At 43.1% G+C, this 10,353-nt stretch overlaps 1 long non-coding RNA gene across 1 annotated transcript in view; it reads left to right on the top strand.

Annotated features, from left to right (window-relative positions):
• Nucleotides 1–574: 574 nt before the first annotated feature.
• Nucleotides 575–10,353, top strand: part of LOC139184196 (uncharacterized) — a 119,299-nt gene continuing 109,520 nt past the window's right edge. Inside the window, exon 1 of the long non-coding RNA XR_011567741.1 lies at nt 575–1,321. This is a non-coding gene — a long non-coding RNA (uncharacterized lncRNA). The remainder of the gene's footprint in view (nt 1,322–10,353) is intronic.

Raw genomic sequence — 10,353 nt, 5'->3', positions numbered from 1 at the left:
TGTTGAGCTTTAAGCCAACTTTTTCACTCTCCTCTTTCACTTTCATCAAGAGGCTTTTTAGTTCCTCTTCACTTTCTGCCATAAGGGTGGTGTCATCTGCATATCTGAGGTTATTGATATTTCTTCCAGCAATCTTGATTCCAGGTTGTGCTTCTTCCAGCCCAGCATTTCCATAATGGCTCTTAAATTTGGTATAACTTATTGACCACGACTTCTTTGTCCAAACTTTCCAGATGTATGTTCTGAGGAATACTGGGTAAAATAAGGTCAGTTACAGGTAAATTTAGAAGTATTTGTCTTGCAGAGTTGTTAGAGGAAAACAGGAAGGACGAGGCAAAGCTAGACAAGGCAGGAAGTAGAAAGAGTACTCAGGACATTTAGAGAAGACCTGTGTGTGTGTGTGTGTGTGTGTGTGTGTGTGTGTATAGGTGTCTGTGGGTGGATGGGGTACTGTGTATACCAAAGTAGGCAGGCTTTTGACCCTGGAATAAAAATGGCAACAAAAATAACAATAGCAATAATGCTATTTTTTGAATGGCTCACATGTGACATGTTCACAAGCTCAATGCTTTACATGCAGCATCATTTTTAATATTGAGGTCAATCAGCTCTTCTCACTGAAGAGGAAACAGAACCTTCTAGAGCTGGTAAGTGGCAGAGAGGAAACCAGCGTCTGTCTGGCATCAAAGTACATGCTCTAAATCCTTCAGCTACACTGTGACTTCAGAGTCCCCAGAATCACTGGGACTCAGGCATTTCTGTACCCACTGGCAGCTCTTGGGGCTGGGTCTGCCTCAGAGCAAGGGCCTGTGACCTCGACTCAGGGACACCACAAGAAGCTTGAATTAGATCTTCCTTTACAGCAAGCTAAGCCAGTCCAGGGTGATTCAACCACCTGCTGCTTGGGTGCCTGAGATTCTTTGACCTGGGGACCAAGCCTTCCATTCCCCAGTTAGAGATAAAATACTGAGATTCTTGGTGGCTGCCTTTTAGTCAATGAACAAGTCAGAAAAAAATGGTCAAAAGTAATCCCTGAATTTTTATAGCCTTTTAAGATTTTCAAAGCATTTCCCCTCTGTGTATTTTAAAGGTTGTTAGAACCTTATGTCAACTCCTATTTGACAGATCAGATCAGAATGAAGGAAAAATTTATGGAGAGTTACACACATCTCAGAAGTGGTTGACCAAGAACTCAATCCCTTGTCTTTTCAGGTCACTTCCTCTTTGCCAGGAACTAGAATGGTGAAGGTCCTAGAAGGAGTGAGAAGTCTTAAGGTCAGGAGAGAAGCTCTGCTGAGGGGCCCAGTGTGGAAAAAACCCGGTAAGTGACTCTTCAGAGGGTACAGCGCTGGCTGGCCCTGCTTCCCTTTAGCTGGGTGGGGGCCCAGAAGAGCTGTGCCCGGAGGTATTTTTGTCTTGTTGCTTCAGCTCAGAAAGCTCCACTTGGAATGATTTATGATGATTTCTTGGGTTTGTTTTGTAAACACAGCCCATACCACAGGAGGGAATTACATTCCCAGGGTCTTCCTTCACAAGTGATATTGCTCTAAAATTATTTTGCTTTGGGCTGATGTTCTCAAGTTGTTGAATCTAGAACATAAAGATGGTGAGAAGCCTCAGAGGTTATCTAGCCCATCTGTCTCACTTTATTTTTGGCAAAACAGGCCTAGAGATGGGGAGGGAGTTTCCTGAAGCATACAGCCAGCTACAGACAAAAGCTGGGCTAGAACATCTGACTACCTTCAGATGTTTCTTCCATGATTACTGTTGCTCTGGGGGCAGAAATGTGAGCACAACAGATACAGTCTACTGCTTCATGGAACTCAGACTTTATAGGGGATATCGACTAAACAGGTCATTAAAAACCACTTTCGTATATCACTTCACACTTGTCAGAATGGCTGTTATTAAAAAGACAAGAAATAAATGTTGGAGAGGGTATGGAGAAAAGGGAATCCTTGTGCATTGTTGGTAGGAATGTAAATTGGTATAACCACTATGGAAAACAGTATGGAGGTTCCTCAAAAAATTTAAAACATAACCACCATGTGACTTAGAAATTTTATTTCTGGGTATTATCTGACTATGCAGAAACTAGAAAAGATATGTGCACTCAGTGTTCATTGTAACATTATCTACAATAGGCAAGATATGGAAGCAACCTAAGTGTCCATCAATAGATGAATGGAGCTCTCTGGAGCTCCCTGAGAGCTACGGAAACAGCCCCACAACAGCCTCCGCATGCCAAGCAGGGCCATCAGAATCTAGAATTTTCCACCTCTGATTTCCAGTTTAGAAAAACCTGGACATGATGGATCTAGAAAGCAACACTCTCTTACACAGGTCTCAAAGCTTCCTCTCACAGAGAGTTTTATAGTTCAAAAGCTAATTTCAATGCTCTTTCCTTTTCCTGTCTCTCTGTTGTTCTGCTTCTCCATCTTTCTTTCATTTTTTGTCTTAGGAGGGTATTAGGTGGTTAAAAGCAATAGGCTTTAGAAATCAGCAGGTCTGGGTTTGAATTGTGGCTTTTCCACTTGCTGGGTGAGTCACTTTGGGTACATTTCTTAACCTCTTGGATTCTGAGTTTCCTCATTAGCCAAATGGGTATATTACTTTTTTAAAATGGAGTTGCAAGTTTGAATCAGGTAATATGCATAATATACATAAGAACTCAGCACGTGGTAGGTGCATAATAACCTGCCATTGCTAGTCATTTGTTCGGTGTTTATCTGGTAGTTACTGGGCGCCAGGCCCTGGGCTAGGCACCAGGATCATAATGCTGATTCCTAAAATGCCCCTTTTAAGTGTCAGGCAGGGATCAGTGTTCCCAAAGCCCAGTGGCAGCACATGAAGAAAATGAAACCCCTAGGCAGGATCTAGAAAATGGCCCCAGATCTAGAAATGGATCTAGCTGCTGTCTGAATGACGCTATCAAGGACGTAGGCTCTCACTTTTTAACCATATTTCCCCTTTGCAGTTTCCTTGTTCCATTTTGTTCAAATTAAAAATCACATTGTGTCTACTACCATGTGGCAGGCCCTGAGCTAGGTCCTGCAAAGGACCCCAAGGTGAGTAAGCTGTGGTCTCAGTCAGTCTGATAGTGCCCACAGGATGGCAACTGGGATGGTCATGGCACTAGAATTGCCCCGTGAGGAATATCTGCAGGGACCAGTCTCTTTAGCTTGATGGTGAAGGACTCAGTGAACCTTCTAATTTCTGAAGGCTATCATAGGAAAGGGGGGTGGGTCACATGTTATTTTGGAGTCCCTCAGAGGCAGAACCAGGGCCCATGGCAGAAATCACCATAAGACGTATTTTGTCTCATTAAAGGAATGGATCTTTCTAATATCTTTGGGTGTCTAGCAATTGGAAACGGCTCTCTGGTAATCAGAGCAAGCTCCATCTCTAGGAATGCTCAGCATAAATACACATCAGGTTGTTGTAAAGGGAATGCCTGATTCGGGGGGGAGCTTTGATAGGGTGACCTCTAAGCTTCCTAGTAGCTCTTCTCGATGCAAGGATTCTGTTTCCATTGTCTAACTCACACTACCTTCCCTTGGATGCCTGCCAGCTTCCTCCCTCTGGGGCTCACCCTGCAGTTTACCTCACTCCTTCCTGAACCTAGCTCCGGAACTTTGCCATGGCAACTTAACAACCCGGGTCCAACGTGTCAGGCCACTGGGGCATATGTGAAATAGATTTCAGTCTGTGTTTTGGCTGGAAATTTTAGTTTTGTTATCATATCAGCCCCTTTTAGAAATCTTCCCCCTTTAGGTATTTGGGTTTTCTTTCCTAGATTTATATTTTACACACATTTCATATAGAAAGATACACCAGCATCTGTTACTACATTTTTAAGCTTGATATTTTGGAAAAATCAACATCATAGTCACTCTGGAGTCAAGATGTTGAGTTCAAATCTTATCTCTATTACTTACTATCAGTGTTGTCCTGGCCAAGCTTTTTAATCTCTGTAAGAAATTAATATCTTAATATCTGTAAAACAAGGTAATAATGACATATAGCTCATAGGAATGTTGTAAGTCTAAATATATAATAACATGCAAAGAACTTGGAACAACGCTGGTACATTGTTTTCAATAAATGTTAATGGTAAATAAATAATCATTCAATAATAATGTCATCCATATACTTCATTTATTATTTATGTATTATTTTTAGAACTATTTCCTGTGCATTCCGTAAGTCAGAATAATATCAGCTTTGAAAGGGTTCTAGAAGTTATCAAATTCAACCCACCTTTTTACTGCTAAGGAAATTGAGCCTCAGAGGAGTGCAGCTATTTGCTCATAAGGCAGAGGCAGGAGGAGGGTGCAGGGGCCTTCGCTCTTGTCGGACGTTCTTTCACATATCCCTATCCCCTAATGAGAATTAATTAAAGGTTACCATATTTTCCTCGTAGGTTGCTTTAAGAAAATAACACATCACAAGCATGTAGCTAACTAAATAGATACTGAAACGCTTCCAAGGAAATTTATAGTTTGAAGAACTGGAAACAGGAAAATAATATTTATATACTACTCTCTGTCTCCCTGTTTGGGAGGACCTTGGATCCCAGCTCCCAGGGATCCAGCAGCCCGGCATCCCCCCTCCAACCGCCCATGCCTCTTGAGGAGCAAGTGTTATCCTCGAGATAACCTTGCATAAATGCCTCTTTGCAACAGCCCTTCTAGTTTCTTCTTGGAATACCAGTTCCAGGGCTGGTGCTTTCAGCCTGTGTGGTTTAAATTATTTATGGATGTGCTGCCAAACTTTTGAATGTGTGTAAAATTTATTTTTGCTTCAGCTGCACATCACACTGTTGCAAGGGTGCCTGCTGAGCTAAGTAGATGGAGGGATGTGCCGCAGAGCCAGGTCAACTGGCTGTAAAGAGGTGTTGTGTAAAGCTGAGGCACTTCAAGGAAGACTTGCGAAGACTTTACTGGGGTAGGTGGCAACTTGGTTTTGGAGTTCATGAGAAAGCATGATTAGGGCAAAGCAAAGTTCAAGTCAGCCTTCAACTCAGGACTGAGGGGCACTGAGTGAACCACACAGTTCTGATGGTCCCGTGGAGAGACCTTAAACATCGGACCTGCCCCTGCCCGTTGCCTGCTTTACTGATTTCAAGTGTGCTGCCCCAAATTCCAGAATTTGAAAGTGTACTATGAATAAAACATCTGAAAACCATTGTCCTAAGTCTAATATGGAACAAAGTGTCCCCTGGTGACATAATTTTGTGCAATACTGGGTTGAACAAAATTCAACCTGATTCCTTACTACAGGATTTCTCAGTGACTTTGAGGTGCTAATGTATGTGATGACTCCCGCAGAGCAGGGGTAGAATGCAGCATTTATTCATCTTTTTTGGTCACAGAACCATGTTTTTCTTTCAAAAACATATGTGGGGACTAGTATTTTGAGGAAACACTTTGGCAGATACTGTTTCAAAGGATTTCTCCTTTCTTTTGTTTGAAAGTGTTCTGAAGGCTGTCATATGAAGGCTTAATTCAAAGTCTGAGCCTTGGTAATGGCTCAGTGGGTAAAGAATCCTCCTGCAATGCAGGAGGCACAGGGTACCGGGGTTAGATCCCTGGGTGAAGAAGTTTTGGTCCCTGGAGAAGGGAATGGCTAAGCACTCCAATATTCTTACCTGGGAAATCCCACGAACAGAAGAGCCTGGTGGACTATAGTCCATGGCGTAGCAGAGTCTGACACGATTGAGCACACAGACAGAGTCCCTGACACACAACTCAGCAACCCACCTGGACGCCTAACTTTACTTAAGGTACTTTTTAAACACATCTGAGAAGGTTTGAAGGACTGCTTACTCTCCTTGGAGGGAGATGGGGTCACTTCTTAATGCAAAAACGAAAGATGGTAACTTGTATACTCTACCTTAGGGTTAGAGCATCTTTGGAGGATCTGGCCTCCTTAGTCAGATATTCCTGTAAATTACTTTTGCTTACAAGGCTGCTTCCATGATGTGGCTCCCAGGCTGCCCCTGCTCAGGACACACTGTGTTGGAACTGCTTTCTCTCCATCTTGCTATACCCTGTAGAAAGCCTTCATGTTTTGGCCTGAATGCTACAGGCTGGAGCTAATCCTTTGGTCAGCATGTCATTAGCCTGCTCAAGTTAATAGCTTGGAATGTCTTTCCAATTTTTTGGACTCATTTTTTTCTCACCAATAAAGGCAACAAGCACACACAAAGGGAAGCTGAATCTACCTCAGGGTAGATGCCACGCTTTGGCAATGCCACAGTGAATACAATAGGGTTTTTTGAATAGATGCATGATAATAAATTAAAAATACAGCATGCTACCTTCAAGAAGTGCTGTAGAGACCAAGAGGAGGAAGTGATCACTTCTGTCTGGATGATCTTTAAGGTTCCTCCAAGCTCTTAAAGTATTCTTAGATACCATACCTCTGCTGCAGTTGGCCCAGAGCCTTCTGATCCTCAACACAGCAGAGAAGGTGGAGGAACTCTGTCACTGAGTGCTAGATGACTGTTAGCTGATCTCCTCTGGACTAAACCTCACCTGGCACAGACCCCGACTCAGCCCAGGCTGGCAGGATCATCCTGTTCCACTCCCCCAAGCAGGGGTGTGTGCCCATCCTGAACCCAGTCTACCTTAGACATTTGGGCTGGAGAGGAGCAGAAACTGTGTGCATCTCATTCAGTCTCTGGAACAGCCTCCTAGTTTGAGAGGGGAGGATGGATTCTCACATGGAACAGCCCAAAGAAAACATCTAAAATTCTTCACCCAAGACCCCAAACCCTCTTGGTTCGGTTGCAGGGCACCCCTTTTTACTTCCTTCTGAGACCTGGAGACTCACATTCTTCCCTGTTCCCATTTTTTTTTTTCTCCTACTATTTTTCCTCTTTCTTCTGTCCTTCCATATTTCCAAGTACCATGAGCCAAGGGTGATTTCAGCAATAGTGAAATTGTCAACGCTAATGAGTTGCTGGTTATAGTTTCAAGTAGAAAAATGAGGACACACGTCTGCTAATCCCCAGGTGACCCAGGGTGTGAGGAAAGACTTTGGCTCTGAGCACCTTCAGGTACTTCTAGTGTACTCTAGAGAGCTTGTCCCAGTCTCCTTTCCTTAACAACAACAAAAAAAGTTTTATTCCACTGGGGACAAAATACCTGGAAGCAGCATTGTTAGTAGTTGTAGTCACAGGCCACCCACCCTCTGCCCTTCCTCATTATATCCCCAGGGGCACTACAGCAAACAAAGAGTTGTGTCTGGAGAAAGCCAAGGGTGGGCTGGCACAAGGAAGCCTGGAAACCTGGAATGGGGAGTCCAGGAATGGGAAGGCCTTAGCTGGGAGTAATAAGGAGGTGCTTCATCCCATCCCCTCTGAGTAGTCAGAAATCATGTCCACTAATCTCAAGAGCTGACTCATTGGCAAAGACTCTGATGCTGGGAAAGATAGAAGGCAGGAGGAGAAGGGGATGACAGAGCATGAGATGGTTTGTTGGCATCACCAACTCAATGGACATGAGTTTGAACAAACTCTGGAAGATGGTTAAAGACAGGGAAGCCTGGCTTGCTGCAGCCCATGGAGTCAAAAAGAGTTTGACACAGCTGAGCTACTGAACAGCAATCTATCGCATCAAGCCTCTAACCTGAGGTCACCATCTCACCACTTCACCTACCTAATCAGGAAACCACCTCCTACCTGCCCTACTGATAAGCCTGAGACTACCCTCCATTTTCTTGGAACTCAGGATTGTCAACCACCATCTCATTCCCTCCTTCCCTCCCTCCATCCTTCCTTCCTTTCTTCCCCACTAAATGTATTCCTGTCACCTGTTTTGTCTTATTCTTCCCTGGTCCCACCCTGGACCTTCCTTCAAGACTTCTGCAGCACCCCTACTTTCTGCTGTTCTCTGGCTCCTTGTCCTCTGTTTGACATGTGGGCAAAGAAGAGCTACCACTGCTGATTCCACTTTTCACTGCACTCCTTTGTCAATCTGCACCACTACTCTGCCACTGAACCTGCTTTTTGATGGGTAACAAATGACCTCTGAATAAATCCTTTAAAAAAAAAAATCTATTCAACTCTTTCAAAGTATTAAAATTTAAATTAAAATATTTATTATAAAAATACCCCCAATAATACTCATTTTATAAAGAATTAAAATATTGAAGAAGTATGTAGAGTAGAAAATGAAACATCACCTTGGGAATTCCCTTGTGGTCCAGGGGACCTGTTAGCACTATGTGGCTAAGCCAACACTCCCTGACCCCCAACTCTAAGCCATTCCCCAGAAGCAACCATTATAAAATAGTTTGGTAAACCTTCCACTATGCTGTTACTTACAAATTTGGGATTATTTTAGTACCCTTCTACAATTGGTATTTTTATTTAATGCTATGCTGCAGATGTCTTTCCATGTAAGTATATCAGTTCAGTTTAGTTGCTCAGTTGTGTCCGACTCTTTGTGACCCCATGAACTGCAGCACACCAGGCCTCCCTGTCCAAAACCAACTCCCGGAGTTCACCCAAACCCATGTCCATCGAGTCGGTGATGCCATCCAGCCATCTGATCCTCTGTCGTCCCTTCTCCTCCTGCTCCCAATCCCTCCCAGCATCAGAGTCTTTTCCAATGAGTCAACTCTTCGCATGAGGTGGCCAAAGTACTGGAGTTTCAGCTTTAGCATCATTCCTTCCAAAGAACACCCAGGACTGATCTCCTTTAGAATGGACTGGTTGGATTTCCTTGCAGTCCAAGGGACTCTCAAGAGTCTTCTCCAACACCACATCTCAAAAGCATCAATTCTTCGGCACTCAGCTTTCTTCACAGTCCAACTCTCATCCATACATGACTACTGGAAAAACCACAGCCTTGACTAGACGGACCTTGTTGGCAAAGTAATGTCTTTGCTTTTGAATATGCTATCTAGGTTGGTCATAACTTTCCTTCCAAGGAGTAAGCGTCTTTTAATTTCATGGCTGGAATCACCATCTGCAGCGATTTTGGAGCCCCCCAAAATAAAGTCTGACACTGTTTCTACTGTTTCCCCATCTATTTCCCATGACGTGGTGGGACCAGATGCCATGATCTTCATTTTCTGAATGTTGAGCTTTAAGCCAACTTTTTCACTCTCCTCTTTCACTTTCATCAAGAGGCTTTTTAGTTCCTCTTCACTTTCTGCCATAAGGGTGGTGTCATCTGCATATCTGAGGTTATTGATATTTCTCCCGGCAGTCTTGATTCCAGCTTGTGCTTCTTCCAGCCCAGCGTTTCTCATGATGTACTCTGCATGTAAGTTAAAGAAGCGGGGTGACAATATACAGCCTTGACATACTCCTTTTCCTATTTGGAACCAGTCTGTTGTTCCATGTCCAGTTCTAACTGTTGCTTCCTGACCTGCATATAGGTTTCTCAAGAGGCAGTATATACAGACATATATAATTTTTAAAATGTCCTAACAGTGTTCCATTTCATAACTGTATCACACTTCATTTAGCCAATCTTCTTGTGATAAATACTGAGGTTTAGAAATACCATTTATTTATTTGTTCATTCATTCATCTATTCACCAGTCTTCTTTGATGGCTGTTTCAATTTATTTATTTGTTTACTTATATATTTGTGTATATTTGTGTGTTCACTCATCCATAATCCCATTACAAAAAATTCCTTGTACCTGTGTCTTTGCACACTTGTGCCCAGAGTACTGGACATTGCTAATTGCTTTCCTTTTTGTCCTAGTAAACCACTCTTTCCCCATAGCACACAATGCATATTTACCCCTTTTTGCTTCTTTCCAAAGTCTCTTCTCCTGAAATGACCACTTTCAACTAAGTCTTCTTATCCCAGGCTTGTGTAGAATCATACCTGACTCCCTAGACTAGTCCTCCCTAATGGCTTCCATTTATATAGCATTTACTATGTGTTAGGTCATGTGCTGCAGCAGACATTGTATCATTTCATCGTGTAACAGTGGGATGAAGCATGAATTATACTACTGTCAGCATTTAAAGGTGATTAAAAACTGAAGCTTAGAAAGTTACGGAACTTGTCCAGGTCATTCAACTCATTACATGGAGGAGCCAGGATTCAATCTCAGGCTTCTCCTGCTGTGTATCATGAATTCACATAAAGCACTACATTCACTACATCTTCGGCTCTGCTATTCATAGGACCTCACACATGCACTGACTACAGCACTTGCCAGATTGAATGGTGGCAACTTACTCACAGGTTTGCTTCTCTTCACTAGACTGGGAACTCCCCGAAGGCAGGCCCTGTGTCTCTTCTTTCAGCATTTCCCATATTGAGTACAGAACCTGGTTTTATCTAAGGTGCTGATATGGATTTGAATGAATGAACCTAG

Source organism: Bos indicus, chromosome 7 (assembly GCF_029378745.1).
Source record: "Bos indicus isolate NIAB-ARS_2022 breed Sahiwal x Tharparkar chromosome 7, NIAB-ARS_B.indTharparkar_mat_pri_1.0, whole genome shotgun sequence".
NCBI classification, from domain to species: Eukaryota; Metazoa; Chordata; class Mammalia; order Artiodactyla; family Bovidae; genus Bos; species Bos indicus.
The sequence above is the reverse complement of the archived record's forward strand: the minus strand, read 5'-3'. Positions and strand labels throughout refer to the sequence as shown.